Source organism: Apis dorsata, unplaced genomic scaffold (assembly GCF_000469605.1).
Source record: "Apis dorsata unplaced genomic scaffold, Apis dorsata 1.3 scaffold_376, whole genome shotgun sequence".
Taxonomy (NCBI): domain Eukaryota; kingdom Metazoa; phylum Arthropoda; class Insecta; order Hymenoptera; family Apidae; genus Apis; species Apis dorsata.
This window is the reverse complement of record NW_006263639.1, coordinates 1,264,118-1,277,698: the sequence shown is the minus strand read 5'-3', so window position 1 is coordinate 1,277,698 and position 13,581 is coordinate 1,264,118. Positions and strand designations below refer to the sequence as shown.

At 27.9% G+C, this 13,581-nt stretch overlaps 1 protein-coding gene across 4 annotated transcripts in view; it reads left to right on the top strand.

Annotated features, from left to right (window-relative positions):
* Positions 1-13,581, top strand: part of LOC102674399 (lachesin-like) — a 483,275-nt gene that overhangs the window by 185,887 nt on the left and 283,807 nt on the right. Inside the window, exon 2 of one of the 4 annotated variants that reach the window (XM_031512013.1) lies at positions 9,801-9,880. The exons of the other annotated variants lie outside the window; for them this stretch is intronic. The gene's annotated coding sequence lies outside the window, so the exon portion shown is untranslated. The remainder of the gene's footprint in view (positions 1-9,800; positions 9,881-13,581) is intronic. 4 annotated transcript variants of the gene reach the window in all.

Sequence of the window (13,581 nt, the reverse complement as noted above, 5' to 3'; positions counted from 1 at the left end):
TCATAACTACATTGAAAATTTATCATTAAATATATTATTAATTATTATTAATTATTATTATTATATATATTATATATTTAATATAATATATATGATTATAATATATTATTATAATATAATATAATAATAAATAATTATAATATATTATAATAATATATAATAATATATATTATTTATTATAATATATATTATATATTTAATATATTATGCTGCAAAAGAACAGATCTCTGAACATTCTTTGTATTGACAAAGATTATATACAAAGGCTAAAATGAATACAAAAGTGTTAACTCAGATAGCGTCATTATATTATTTCTGTCTCGCTTTATCTAGTCGTTTATTTTGTCATCGACATTCCACAATGATAACTCACGAATATATTACATTTCTTTTAGAATTCGTTTTTGGATACTATGGATTTATTCCATAGACGTTTATTTACCAACAAATATTCACGAACAGTAATATTCGTAATATTTACTGATCAATTCATAGCACGCTGTTATTTATTTGCAAAAGGGTCCACATTGCTATCAAATACTTTATTGTTGTAAATTGTTCTCTATTAGGTTAAAATGATAATCTGAGGCTGGAATTTCGTCACATTGATTTTCGAAATTAATCAGATCGATAGATAAATCGGTTTAGCTGCCTCGACTTCTACAAATGCTTGTATTACTGCAAAGCTGATCACATTGTAGCCTTCTCTATATATCTATTTTCTATATATAATTTATGGTAATTTATGGAGAAAAAGAAGTATTTTTAGTGTTTATATTTTTGTCTGAATTTCTATTTTCTCGAATAAAGCTTTTTTCGTGTCTAAAGTTTTTAGGATTGAATGATAAGAAGTTGAAAGCTACGTCCCCTAACTAGGGAACAGAATTGGACAAATGTTAAATTTGCTTATCTTTATTATAGCCCCAAGCAATCAACTTAATGCGTAAGATCTCACGAAAGATGGTAATTGTCTAATCAGTTTCGTGAAATATTTTATTATTGATAATCCCAATTATTTTCGTATTGTATGAAAGGACTTTAGAATTTTTTTTAGAAATTTGGCATTATAATAACTGGATTTCCATGTAACTTTATCATCTGGAATATCTTGCTTATTTTTGGAAATATTCAAAGGACTTAGAATCACATAGAAGATTTTATATTTTTATTTTACAATTATTTTTCTTTGTAAAGATATTGTATGAAAAGACTTTAGAATTTTTTTTAGAAATTTGGTATTATAATAACTGGATTTCCATATAACTTTATCATCTGGAATATCTTGCTTATTTTTGGAAATATTCAAAGAATCACATAGAGAATCTTATATTTCTCACAAATTAATTTATATATTTTTTAATACGAAAATAAATAAGGAATTAATTCAAAAATTAATAATTTGAGAGATATTCATATAGATAGACTATTGTATTAAAAAATATGAATCGATTCGAAAAGAAATAAAATTAATTTTTACAAGTTTTTTACCCATCTATGAAAAAATTAATAATATAAAATAATTTAATATAGCACAGTGAAATCATTCAATTCAAATCATTCAATTTTATTTGAAATATTTTTTTGTTATTATGAAAGACAAGCGAGATGTTCAAATGTGAAGAAGTTACGCATGATATCTGATAAATATCATTAAATAATGATAGATAAATAATTATCTATAATAAAAAAATTTATAATATTAAATTTTAATATTACTTTATTGTTGTGATATAAAAATATAAAAATATTTTTCTATTTTAATATTAAATTTTTGAAGAGATGTAAAAGAAAGAGAAGAAATATTTGATAAAATTTTATGATATAATCTGTATTAATAAATCTTGGTGAAATAGAATGAATATCTCTATAATTGTTTATAAAAATATCGATTGTAAAATTTTTCATCAATTATTTGGAAATTACATTAGAAATTGTTAAATTATTTTGTTTTCAATTTCGTCATCTTTCATTTATTATTAAAAAGTGTTGTACAGTTCATATTTATATTACAACTTGTAATTTATTTTGGCCTTTAGAATCATATCACGCCGCGTTTAATAAATTTTAAAATTCACTTTGATCAAAATTTTCTCTGAGAAAGATAGTCTTTTAAAAGTGATTAGATGGCAACTCTCCAAGGATAGAGAATTTTCGACATGACCACGAATCATAATTAACTTAGTTTAATATGTATTTATAAGAGCAATATTAGCTAATAAAATCAACAAATTTGAGTTAAAATGATCATGAATATTTTTATGAGAATAATGTGTTGTGATTTTTATATTAATTTCAAAATTGGATTTATTTTTCATTGATGGATAAATAGATAAAATAGATTTTTCGATTTTTTTTATTATTCTATTTACATTATTTATTTATCCTTCCCAGATTTTTAAAAATTTTTATTGCTCTTCTATTTCTAATTCATTTTTATTTTGGATTAATACATTGCTGTATATGTATAATTTCTAAGTTAATATATAATTTATTATTTCAAATGGAGAAAATTCCATTTTGAAAAAATATTTCAAATCATACAGCATATTTTAACTTTTACTCGAAAACGAAGGGCTTTGAAAGCAAATTAATTGATGATTAAAAAACCACGTGCATGATATAAGATTTTAGTTACAAATTTCTTTAACGTTAAAATGAAAAAAATGTATTAAAATTCATTAATCAAAAAGAAATATAAAAATATTATAATACAAGATGCGAATATTTAAAAAAAAAATCATTATTAGAATAATAAATTTTCTCTCTCATTTATCTATAAATGTTCAATCGTTCGAATCAGTTCCACCAAAATCAGTTTTTATCGCGAAGAATATTCTCTCTTACTTACTTTCCTCGGGAAAAATCTTAGAAAACTCGAGTAGAAACTCGAATCCGCGTGCGAGTTTCCCCGTCACGGTGCGTTCGGTGTAACTGTACAATGGAGAATTACCCGGGATGAAATCGAAGCAACAACGAAACTGGGAAACTACCCGAATATTCCACTCGACGTTAATGATGCCTCCGAACTGGCGGCCTTTGCCATTTTACCATTACCTTGTATTACGGTGCTGCAATCTCGCGGTCATAAATTACACGAAGCGAGGGGAAGAGCGTGCCCGCTTCTGTCCGCAGTTTCAGTTGAAACAATTTTCGAAGATTGGAAGATTTCTTCGCAATTATATCGCGAATTTATGAGGATTTTAACGGAGAATCGGTTAGATCCACGATATCATGTTTATTGAATCTTAGAGAAATTTTCGGTTTGATGACAAAAGTTTGGTCAAGGGATTTTCATTGGTTGGTATCATTGTAATGGGGGATATTATATATAGACCATTTGAGAGTAAAATTTTCAAGAATTTTTGTGAATAATATAGTCAATGAACATGTATGATGCTCGAAAGTTTTGTTCAAGTGGAATACTCTTAGATTTAATTCTTAGTGTCTCGAATTTTGAAAATGGATGTAAGATGTAACATAAGATATAACATAATTTAACACTATAAGTACATTCAATTTGTAATAAGATCAACATTGAAAAATTATATTAGATATTTTTTAATATTATATTGTCATTTAATATTACTGTCTTGTAGAGATTTGTTTGGGTCTTAAGAGAAAAATTGTTCCAATATCTTTTTATTAAAAAATTATTTTTAAGAGAATATAATATAAAATTCATAAAAACTTAAAAATAGATGATTATATACATCCAGAATGATTTACGAATACATCAGAATTATATTTTACAGCAGTATATAATAAACTTGATGATAAATATACCACAACATGTCCTGACAATAACAAAACATAGGAGGGGGAAAAAAATAGAAATTTTTACATTCATAACATAAATTAATTTCGCATTTGTGGAATGGAAGATGCACTCATTGCGAGAAACCAAATTGGAACGTTGCCTGTATTGTAATAATCTCCATGCCAAATGTTAAATTAATCTTGCATGACTAGAGTATAACGCGTGCATTCGGTGAAATTTGAACTCAAATATTGCATACATGCCAATAACGCACGTCAAACGCCAGTCTAATTTTCCACAATTACTGTGGAGAATTCGTTTTCGTTAACGTATGTAATATAGCGTGTCGACTAACTGTATTACAGTATTACGTAGTGCAATTATCGTGAATATTATAATATTATAATGAAAATCATTAGATCATAATCTGATCAATCGAGAATACGAATGTTTGGGAAAAGAATTTCTATGAAATTATAATGGTTCGGTTAACCACAAAATTAATATCTGAATCATGAAACGATATTATGTTGTTAATTTTAACACGGGCATATGCGAAATTAAAGAAAAATTTGTTTTACGTTACAATTTACGTTATAATTCGTTTGGCTTATTAAAAAATGAGCTTGAAATGATTATTCTGTGGCATGGCAATGTTTGCAACGGTAATGGACTATGAAAAATTGTTCTTCGCAGTTGTTATTCGTGAAACGTTTTCGTTTTTATTACTTGTCTCGCGAAGAAAAAGAAATTTCATTCTTTAAATGGAAATTTAACGACAGAATAATGTAAATGTAACGCGAATAACGACGAAATTTATATTAAATTTGTTCGCGAAAAAGGTTATTTCGGTATGAATATTATCTTTTTTCTTCGTTTTTCTTAAAAATAAAAGTAAAAACACACATATGTTTCATAAAGGAAACATTTAAGATTTTCATTGGGATAATTATTAAGTATAATTCATGGTATAAATGAGATTGGGAAGACAAGATAAAACAAAACGAATAAAACAAAATTTTTTTATATAAGGCTTCGTTTTCGAATTTAAATTGCTTCGTTTTTAAATTGTGTTTAAAAATTTTTTAAAAATATAAGCGAAATTAATTAATTTTTGAATTAGATATGAATCAAGTGACAATAGATGATTACTTTACATGTGAAAATAAGCAAAAAAATATAGAATAAAATTGTATAACTCAAGTACTTGTTTTTTTGAAAAATCAAGATTGGATATTATATAGAATTAAAGAATTGTATAATCGAATTTTCTAATTTGATTTTTTTGAAAACAAATTTTTAAATGAAAAAAAAAAGTATTTTACACTTTTCGCTTATTCTCACATTTGAAATAAGCTTCTATCATTCAGTATATTATAGAAAATCCATATATCATAGCTAATATCACTTGTATTTTCAAACTTGATTTACTCGAAAATGAAATTTCCTATGCAATTTCATTATTCCTCACTTTCGTATTATTTCGAGCCATAGAATCTCGCTGACCTCATTTGTATGACGAATTACGATCTACGTATAATTCGTCGAAAGTAACGTTATCATCATTAGAATTTGGAAACTTTAGAAATTGAAATGAATATGATACGATAGGAAGAATTTTAAACGAATTGCCTAGAAAAACGTTGTATTTTTTTTCTTTGAAAGATTTTGTATCTATCTCGTCGTACAACTTTCACCGATTCCTCTTCATTTCCCTCTAGATTGTACGGTGCACAGGATCGGGAAACTTTTACGCCTGAATACGATGTTGAAGTGCAATTCAACTTCGCGATAATCGCGAAACTTCGAATGAATTCCAATAAAAGTTACGAGGCTGTTCGGTGCCAACTTACGTGTAATTTTGTATTACCTTATTGAACTTCTTCCGCGAAAACTGCATTCGAAAAAGATACGAAGCATTGCGTACAGGAATTATTATTAGAGCATACGCACAATCGATAAAAATTGTGCAATCAACGCGAATGGTTATGAATGAAGTCTGGCTGTTTTCGAGAAATCACTTTGAAATTAATTTTTAAATAATTTATTAAATTATTTGTTACTATTTCAGTGAAAATAGTTTCTCAATATACAAAGTATATAATATACAATATACTGACATGTTTATTATTATATTTATTGTTTATTCTCACAGTTATTTCAGCAAGTTTTCCATTAGGATCTTTATCTCGAATTTCTTCAATTAATTAAAGAGTATAATTTATTATTTTATTAAATTCTTATTAAATTATTATATAAGAAATAAGTTCCGTGAATAGGGTGTATGTATATTTTTTGTTTTATATATATTATTTGAAAAATAATGATTTTTATACAATTGTTTTTATACAAATTTTAATAATATAATACAAATGTACGAATTTAAATAACTGGAAAAGATATTGACATATTGAATTGACAGATATGAAATAAAATTGACATTTTAACTTCGAAATATCATATCACTCACTGGAGAGATCGATCGAACGTAATAAAAATGTCAATTACGTTTTTGAAAATCGAATTAACGTTGATCCAATAGTTTACAATAAAAATTCGAAAAGAATGTATACATAAATATTTTTATTTTTCATTTTATGTAATGTTTTATTTAAGAATGCAAAAGAGAGAGAGAGAAAGAGTTATGATGAATTTCAAAGAACGAAAATACTCATAAAAATACGTATTCTATACATTCATGAATTTCGATCTGATGATCATATTCCTTGGCTCGATAACTTTGTTTCTCAATTATTTATCTCATTTCATTGAATATCTTACAGAGTTATGCAAAATGAATCGAACAAAAATATATATACAGATCGAGAGATGACATTCAATCATTTCGAACTGACAATAAAAGTCAATATTAAGTCATCCGAGAAACTATATTTTATTCTTTCGATATCATATCGTTAAAAAAGATTTATTTCAAATTCATGAACTTGTCCAATTATTCGGTATATCTGGAATTCATGGAACGATTGGGGTTGGTGTCCGTCAATGTCGATCGACAATCTCATTGGCTCGAGGACAAATCGAATACCAGAAAGCATCAATTCAAAATGTCGATCGCGAATCGTGGAATTTTTATCGATGGCTGAGAACCCAACTTCAGCCATCTTTATTCGCTCTAAGAATAAACGTCGATGGACGTTTATTAACTCTAATTCTCGCGATATCTGCACTTACGTAGCAACCATTCTATTCTCTTGCCGTTCATTGCCACGATAAAAACATATATTAATGGTAACCAGTAATTTACAAAATAAATATTCGGACGAATACGTGTACATCGACCTGGGAACCGGTAAATTGTCGCTCAACCGATTAAATCGAACAATATGGCACTCGATTAGGGCACGCATTATGCCTGTAGATCGTTTGGCGAATAATACAGCTATTTAGTTACAATGCACTATTTATTAAATGGCCATGGTTTAATAAATAATCGTGGTTATCGTGTAACGGTTCGACATGTTTCGATATAAATTTTAGGAGTTGGATAATGCTGGAAATAGAGGTTATGTAAATTGAAAATATCGAAGCATTGCACTATCGAATATATATACATGTACATATAATTGGAACATAATTTTATATATATGATGGATATTTGGAAAAGATTTAAAATTACATTCATCAAGAAAAGTATATCTACATTACAATTATTATTTTTCTAATTTTTATAGTTTTTATAAAGACTATTCAATTGATTATTTTATATTCTTAGAGAAGAAGTTAATCTAAATTAGAGACAATATAGTATATATTATTCTTAAACGATAAAATCCGAAAAAAAAGTTTCATTTCATTTTATCTTTTATTTTAAATACTAAAATAAAATTTTTTAACTTTCCTTTTATTTATTTATCTTTTATTCGTCATAGAAGCATCTGATAAATATTATTTAATCTATTTTACTAATTCATTTTATTAAGTAACGTTTCGTCATTTGTTCAACGACGTTCAACGACGAACAAAATGCCACGTATCGAAACTGGCAAAGCAAGAAAGGTGGAAAATTCGAATGTTTATCGCCAGACTTTCCTCCGCCATATTAATGGCGCTGCGGTCCACCAGATGCCGGGGGTCACGACAGAAGTTTTCAAGGGATATTTGTAGGTTAGTTATGGCTTTCGCACGCGAGGTCCCGCCAGGTCACGCGGCATTATGCGGCCCTCGCGTCGCGCCACTCAATTTAATCCCAGCTACTCCACGCCTCGAGTGGCCCGCTCTCCATCATGGACCTCGTTGTAATTACGATTCAGCCCGCCATACCGATCCTAATATTCCCTACATTCGGTGACATGACACTTACAACTGGAACAATTTGTGAATGACACAACACGACGATTCGTTCCGTGGTTTCGTTAACGTTTCTATTTTGAAATGATGGAGAAGATGGGATAATAGGGTTCTATGAGAAGGTGTATTGTTTGGAGATGTTTTTTAATCAGGCAAACCTACAAAAACCTATAATGTTCGGTTCATATATAATATTCACTTTGTGTAATGCATATCCTTAGATTCTTAAAATTCTATTTGAATATCCATTATCCTTGATGTAGAATTTTAGTTATCCTCTATAATAATATTTAAAGGAATCGATTTAATTATATTATTAAATTCAGTTATGAATATTTGAAAAAGATTTTTCGAATTTAAAGAAGTTATAAAATGAATTTTTATTCTATTTCATAGTGGTATTAATTAGAGGAAATTAATTTAAAATTGATATTATATGTCGATATATTTTGATTTCAAGTATAAATTAAATTTGCTTTAAGGTTCTTTAAATATTCAAAGGTACTTTTGAAAATTAATTATTAATTATTAATCAATATTTTATCATAATGGAGTTATATATTATATGAGATAAATCAAAAACTATCGAAAATCGATCACGTTGATTCGCCAGACGATAAATTCGAAATTCAACGAACCCAGAAATTCGCGATAGGATAGATTCGTGTGCGGAAGGAAAATTTCTCCTCTCAGGAAGCTCCATGCATCTCATCCGTCAATCGACTCGAATGATTATACTGCTTGAAATCGAGATTACTATATCTTGGGAAAGATTATGCAGTAATAATGTTTTCCAAGTGAAATTTCTAGTTTTTGGTTAATGTTATTATCGAATAACAAGTTTTTATATTTTTATTAATCAGAATAAATCGTTACTGTAATAATATAATTAAAATATTATGAAATATTGCTAAAAAAAAAATAAGAAATATCCTTGAAATGAATAATAATTATTAATAATTAATAGCATGATATTTATTATAAGAATTATATATTCCTATAATCAATGTTATTCTTCTAAATCAAAAATATTTTCCTCATTATATAATGATTTTTACACACAATTAATTAAATCAAAATATATTATATTTTATAACATTTAATAATATTTTATACATATAGTTTTAAAAATCTATTAATATTCTATAACAATAAAATGATGAAATAATGATTTTGTAAAAAATATACATGTAGTCAATATATCAGACCTGAATAAAATTTATTTCAAATGTAATAATTTAAAAACAATTTAATAATAATAATCTAACATTGAAATATTTGTATCGTTTAAAAAAATAAATAATTCTTCCTAAAAAATATTAAAATTAAAATAAAATTCTTTCAATTTTTCCGATCTGGCAAATCTAATTTATTCTTTGACTCGATAAGGAATTCGAACAAAAAAGAAAAGTTTCAAGTACGAAATAAAATTATTACCGCTAAATGTAAAATGTTTGCACGCTCTTCGCACAAAGGAAACCGTAAAAACGAACGGAAAGGGAATATAAATAGTCTATTTGAGGCGGTAACGCGAAAGGGAGGCCATACTGTAAACGTTGTCGATCTGTTTACCCTCGATATCTCGTTTGCGTTACAACGATTAAACCGCTATAAATTTGCAAAAGTCCCCGATAGCGATCACCGTGAATTGAAATTGCGGGACGTGTAATCGTAAATTCAAGCCCAGATATCAGAGAAAAGACGTTAATGGAAAATTTCGCGTTTTCTGTTCCAGGTAAGCGATTTCATCGTGACCACCTGGGGAATGGGAGGCAAAGTTCGAACAAATTATTTTCTATCTCGGCTCGTAACACGGTAAGTGAGAGCAATGAAAAAGATTATGAAACAATGATTATTGTAACATCGAGTTGTTTCTTCATTTTGTATAAACGATTTGTTTGTCGTTTGAAATAGAGACCCTTCCTTTTGATAAGCAAATGAAAAACTGTATTATATAACAATTTATAAGATGTTGGTAATTTTATATGTTGAAAAAGAATGAAATGAAATTCATTTTGTAAGTATCTTTCTTGCTAAATTATTTTTATTTATTAATAGAGATAGTGATTCATATATCTAACTTTTAACAAATTTAACAATACTTCCTAAACTTAAAAAAGAAAGAAATTATTCTTACTTTAAATTGCTTGATCTATAATATGATTTAAATTAAATATTATTTCTCACTAATAGAGATAATGATCCATATATCTAACTTTTCGATGTTACTTTTTAAAATTTTAAAATTTTAGGTTGATTGAGTTGATTGAATAAAATTCAATCCTCATTTTTCATTAAAATAATATTAACAATACTCTCTAAATTAAAAAAAATTACTTTTATTATAAATTTCAGATCTATAATATGGTTTAAATTAAATATTATTTCTCACTAATAGAGATAATGATTCATATATCTAACTTTTCGATGTTACTTTTAAAATTTTAAAATTTTAGGTTGATTGAGTTGATTGAATAAAATTCAATCCTCATTTTTCATTAAAATAATATTAACAATAGAAGAAAAAAGAAATTATTCTTACTTTAAATTGTAGATCAATAATATAGTTTAAATTAAATAAAGATAGTGATTCATATATCTAACTTTTCAATGTTACTTTTTAAAATTTAAAAATCCTAGGTTGATTAAATTGGATTGGAAAAATTCATTTTTTATTAAGATAATATTAACAATACTCCCTAAATTTAAAGAAAAAAAGAAATTACTCTTACTTTAAATTGCTTGATCTATAACACGGTTTAAACTAAATCATTGTAAATAAAGAGGCAAGAGTGCAATATATAAGACCAATAAATCACCGACGGTACTTAATCAGCCACTTGATTTATTTGGCTGAGATTAATTGCAAAATGAAAGCGACACGAACGATATAATTTAAACGACGAGTATCGCGATACGATTTTACACGATGTGACGTGATTAAATTAAACAAGTATGTAGTAACATTTATTCGATCAATGAAGAACGATTCGTTTCTAATCCCATCGAGCGGTTAACCACCGCATAATTGAGAGACGAGCCGCATAAATGATAATTTAAACGATATCCCATTAACCTCGTCGTCACGGAATAGTTAAACAAAATTACTCCGCGTCTTCACGAGAGACCGCGAGAAATCAAGAGTATAACAGTTGCAAACTTAGATCGATTGACGATCAATTTCTCAAAGTTAAAGTTAATTCTTCGATATATATATATATTAAAATCAATGCACGATTACAAGTAACTTTTTGTTTTTATCACTGATGAATCTTTTTACGCGCGATAAAAAGAATTTGTGATTTTCTGATTCGAGAACATACAGATTATTATTATTTTTTAAAAAAAATCTGAAGACACGATTATTGTATTTTTGTGGATCGTAAGAAACGTTATATGTTAGTAATCCATTTAATCTTAATTTAATACAATTATATACATATATTGTATACAAATATTCAAAATTTTAGATAAACGAAAAATTTATATTTTTCTAAATAAAAGAAAAATCGTATAAAATAAAAATGAGGAATCATCGAAAGAATTTTTATCATAGAATTATTTAGAAGAAAAATTATACAAGAACTTATTATCTATTTCAATCGTAAGAAGAGAAAACGAGTAGAAATGGATTCTCGTAACGCGTCGCAACACGGATTCAATCAAACTAAATTTCAATCGAATAAATCACGCAAGAGAAACATTTCAGAGGGGAAACGAAAATACAGGCAGAAATACAAATATCGTATAATTATCCCAATCAATAATCGCATTACCCTCTCCTCCTCTACTTTCCCCCGCACGAAATAACACCGCCAACCTATTTGCTCGTGCTTTCAAACTGTTCCCGTTCGCGAGAGACCTCTGTCCCCGAATAAACTTCCAAAAACGCGTTCAAACGTTCCGGGATCAAACGCGCCAGTTTTCGCGTAATCCAAACGACTTGGCAATACGACTTCCGCCCGAAATGTCGCGGTTGAAATCGCGAACAGGTGATCGAAATTTCTATCGATAATCGGCCAATTTCGAGAGGCGGGCTGCGAACAGAAGACACCGTTCCAATCACGTATTCGCTAAGCGGCCGCAATGTTGCGTAGTTACGTATGAAATTAATTCGGCAGCGAGCATCGACGTGTCACGGCGCACGAGTGGCTGGTGCAACCTGGCTCGATATTGAATTCGACGGAACATAGTGTATAATACTTGAGCATTTATAACGATATACGGGGTGTATACTACGGGGGATAATGCTTAAGATTATATCGAATAATCATGTACAAAAATCTTATTAAATTATTAATTTTATTAAATTTTATAGTCTTGATAATATTCAATTCTTTGCCTTATAATTTTGATAGAAAAATTGGATTTAATAATATCTCCTTTTAATATTATCCTTTAATGAATCCATTTTGATTGAGCCTTAAATGTATCTCGAACTTTACAAGATATATAAATATATAGTAAATAGTAGTCTTACTATACTATATTATACTATAGTATACTATATATATATACTATAATATAGTAGTAGTATAGTATAATAGTCTTATTATAATCTTAAACAAATATCTTATATCTCTACGTAAAGTTAGAGAAAGCGTAAAGTTAGATTAAATTACATTACATCGAAATTGATAAATAAATTAAAAAATTCGATTATTCAAATTTTTCTCCGCCATTTTCTTAATCCATACTTTCTCGAACTTTACAAGATATATAAATATATAGTAAATAGTAGTCTTACTATACTATATTATACTATAGTATACTATATATATATATACTATAATATAGTAGTAGTATAGTATAATAGTCTTATTATAATCTTAAACAAATATATCTCTACGTAAACCAAAAGCGTAAAGTTAGATTAAATTACATTACATCGAAATTGATAGATAAATTAAAAAATTCGATTATTCAAATTTTTCTCCACCATTTTCTTAATCCATACTTTCTCGAACTTTACAAGATATATAAATATATAGTAAATAGTCTTATTAAAATAGTATAGTAGTCTTATTATAATCTTAAACAAATATCTTATATCTCTACGTAAACCAAAAGCGTAAAGTTAGATTAAAATACATCAAAATTGATAGATAAATTAAAAAATTCGATTATTCAAATTTTTCTCCGCCATTTTCTTAATCCATACTTTGCAAAACACCCTGTACAGGCGAAAGGAGCGCACACGCCGCGAGCGAACGCAGTTGGCACTCAATGTTGTAATATGATGGCAGTAGGTAGATGGTGGGATGGGTTATTAGTATTCAGTTTGTTTCGCGGTAGCAGATGCAGTTAAGCCGGAGTCTGCACGACTCGGCAACCACGCGTTACGCGATGCGTCCCTGGGCCGCAATGATATTTCGCGGAGTTAGGGGGCCACGCCGGGATAAAATTATCTGAAACTATTATTTTCCACTGGTTGGCCGTCCCGATCCTCGTCTGAATCGGCCCAATGCGATTTAAAGCGCTGTAAATCCGACGCGGCAGCGGTAAATCGCTCTCGA